Below are 4124 nucleotides of genomic sequence, written 5' to 3' on the forward strand. Positions count from 1 at the left end.
TTTTTTATGTGAAGGACCAATACACAAAGTTCCATAAATCCTAAAAAGAATCTAATTTTCCGAACACAAAGATACCCATTAAGTATATTGACGGATTGTTCCAAAATAATATAAAATCTATTAAAGAAATTCTTACCGAAAGAGATGGGATGATCTATTCGTCCACGTTTTATGTCATCCAAATCCTCGAACCGAAAGTAATTCTTGGGACTCAATGATTCGAGCAGGTACATTGTGGTTTTACCCATAAATTTAATCTGATAGGGATGATGAGTGTTCCTCTCCTCCACGGTTGGATTGATCACTTTGAAATTTTTAATACTTTACCACTCACCATCGTCTATATATTTAGGAAGGTTAGCGAGTGTATCGGGTAAATAAGGAGCTTCAATTGTGTCACCCTTCACAGTTTAACAACAATTATGTAAGAATTCTTATATACGATAACTGTTAGAACTCGAAATTAAAGTAAAAATCATTCAACTAACGACTATAACCTTTTCATCCACAAGAAGAAGAACTCGCTTGGTAAAGAACTCTCTGACTCTCCAAGAATGTAAGACCTTGGCGTTGATACACCAATTACTTCTTCCGGGAAGCAGATCAGCAATATAATCAAATTTCATGATTTTCTCAAATTAGGTTTTTTTCTTGATTCTTCTCTGTTATCGAAAACAAAAAGGGGATTTTTGATCTGAAAGAATACAAAGACTCACGACTAAACGTTGCGTCTTAATCTTTTTAGTTTCTCACTTTAGTCGAATTATTAAAAATACTAATATTATATAAATTAATATAGTTTTAGTATAAGATTTGTCACACCTGTATGTAGAAAATATAATTTACGTTAAAATATTGAAGATGTTCTCATGTTTTTATTTTTAAAAACTAAACACTTAGATATTGATATGTAAAAAGGTAATATTATTAAGGGGAAAAACTAAAAATCTGATGTCAATAGTATGAAATGAAACGTTATAGTAGATATTAGATGATTAAAAGAAAATCATATATTTTCAAAGACTTCTTTGAAAACCACATTAAGGGTTTTGTTCTGACATTTCCCTTCTTCATTTGTAATCAAAATCTTCAATCCTTTTCTGCTTGTCACTCTAGAAAATGCAACGTATAGTTGTCCATGTTTAAATACGGGCTTGGGTAGATACAATCCAACATGTTCCAACGTGTGACATTGGATTTTGTTTATAGTGATCGCAAATGCAAGAGCAACGGGAAACTGACGACGCCTCATACGAAAGGGAAACTTTGCATCCGGTGGCGACACAAACATCCTAGGGATAAGAACTTTGTCGTTGACGTTTCTTTTACCTGTTACAATCCTTGCTTCAATAACATGATTAGCCATTTGAGTGACAATCAATCTCGTACCATTGCATAAATCTCCTTTAGGATCAATATTCCTAAGCAACATGATAGGTGCTCCCTTTTTCAGCGTCAAAACATGGTTAGGTAATCCAGAAACGTGAATACTGTTTAAGAATTCCTGAGTGTATATCATATTGTCGTAAGCACTTGTATCGGAAGTCTCGATGCTGTCTGAACTCAAATACTGTCTCTCTTCCCCTGGATATAATAAAACCAAAATAAGAAACCGTTATATTGAATTTTGTTTGCCAAAAAAAAAATTGCACTCTTAATATACCTGGAAGTTGAGAGAGCACATATTGATTTATTTTATCGACGTCATCATTTCTTGGACTAAGAATAGCTCTTTCGCAAAAGAATTTTGCATCAGTCCTTGTTGCAAATGATGTACCGTATATTTGTTTAACAATTGCTTGTATAGGATTGTCACATGCAACAATTACTAAATCCTCGGGTATTTTTATTTCGACCTCACCACTGTTAGGTTCGTTGATCTTGCCATCCCCAATATCGAGTAGCNATGGCGACACAAACATCCTAGGGAGAAGAACTTTGTCGTTGACGTTTCTTTTACCTGTTACAATCCTTGCTTCAATAACATGATTAGCCATTTGAGTGACAATCAATCTCGTACCATTGCATAAATCTCTTTTAGGATCAATATTCCTAAGCAACATGATAGGTGCTCCCTTTTTCAGCGTCAAAACATGGTTAGGTAATCCAGAAACGTGAATATTGTTTAAGAATTCCTGAGTGTATATCATATCGTCGTAAGCACTTGTATCGGAAGTCTCGATGCTGTCTGAACTCAAATATTGTCTCTCTTCTCCTGGATATAATAAAACCAAAATAAGAAACCGTTATATTGAATTTTGTTTGCCAAAAAAAAAATTGCACTCTTAATATACCTGGAAGTTGAGAGAGCATATATTGATTTATCTTATCGATGTCATCATTTCTTGGACTATGAATAGCTCTTTCGCAAAAGAATTTTGCATCAGTCCTTGTTGCAAATGATGTACCGTATATTTGTTTAACAATTGCTTGTATAGGATTGTCACATGCATCAATTACTAAATCCTCGGGTATTTCTATTTCGACTTCACCACTGTTAGGTTCGTTGATCTTGCCATCCCCAATATCGAGTAGCCATTTTGAAAACGTAGAGAGAGCATCTGCATCCTGACTATTTTTGGTCTTGCGAAGCCTCATGTTTTGTGTAAGCCGAAGTACTTTACAACTATCCCAAAGCAACGATGAGTTTATAGAAGCTAAAACTGTCCCAACTCTACCAGCCTCTGGTACAACCGGTAGAATTTGTCTAAAATCACCCCCTAAAACAAAAACCTTACCTCCAAAGACCCAATCACATTTCATAATATTTCGCATACTCCTATCCAAGGTTTCGAAACAAAATGTGTTCATCATTGGAGCCTCATCCCATAGATTGAGCTTTGCTTCTCTAATTAACTCGGCAAGATGTGATTTACCATCTATCGAACATATTGTATATTCGTCCACATGGATGGGTATACCAAATCTGGAATGAGCTGTCTTGCCACCTTCCATAAGTAAAGCAGCTATACCACTCGATGCAACATTAAGAACAATATCACCCCTAGATCAAATATCAGCACCAAGAATACTCCACAAGAATGTTTTTCCAGTTCCACCAAATCCATGAACAAAAAACATACCTACCTTATTACAAAAAACATACCTACCTTATTACAATTCACAGCTTCAATAATTTCTAGGTAGACACTTCGTTTTTCATCGTTTGACATACGTAACAACCTCTCTAAATCCTCTCTTTGTTCATCACGCCTGTAGTTTCTCTCATCTATCAGAAACCTATTCTCATTATTATCCATCACAGATTGGTCTGGTTTAGGCATATTCACAATAGTTGACAGAGAGCTTCCATTGGGACCGCATAATCATTTCAATCTCAGCTAAGCATAGGTTTGTTATCTGATTCTGACTTAACATTAGACCTGCATTTCAGAGTTTTTTTTTAAGTTGACATATTTATGATCAGAATAATAATCATAGACGTTCGTCTACATCAATATAACTTTATATTTTATAAAAAACTATGTATTTACCGTGGTTGTTCGTACGGTTCCTTTGCAAATACAAAATATCTTCGCACAATATATCTTTTGTAGCTACCCAGAGATCGAGAGGCACTGAAACACTTTTCGAAAGCAATAGTATGACAAACAACTTCCTCATAAATGGCCCAAAACACCACATACTTGCCTCTTTTATAGCTAGAATATATTCTTTGTCGTCATCCAATAATCCCAATGCAAAGCAGGCATCTTTAAATTCCTTGTACAGTTTACCTTTTACCGTCTTTAAAAAATCAAAACTTGTGGCCCTTGGAACTGTATTAAGTAGAACTCTCAAGTAATACGTCGGGCCTATAGAAGGTGGTACATATGTAATTCTGCCTACTGCAAAACTTTTCCTTCTCTTAGATCTTGGTTGCCATATTTTTTACTATTAATCCACATAAACATGTTGGGAAATTCAGCATAAGTGAGACTTCTACCTTCCGGATGTTTTTTATTGCATTCCATCCAGGCCAACAGTTTTGATCTTCTAGCTGAACGCTTCATAACATCTGCAATAGGATCATCTTCGTTGTAAACTACTAATTCCTGTCCAGGAAGATGAAACGGAAGTTTTTCAACGGGGGTAGTACGATAGCAAATCGGAAAAGCCAATAT

Source organism: Camelina sativa, chromosome 19, assembly GCF_000633955.1.
Source record: "Camelina sativa cultivar DH55 chromosome 19, Cs, whole genome shotgun sequence".
NCBI lineage: Eukaryota > Viridiplantae > Streptophyta > Magnoliopsida > Brassicales > Brassicaceae > Camelina > Camelina sativa.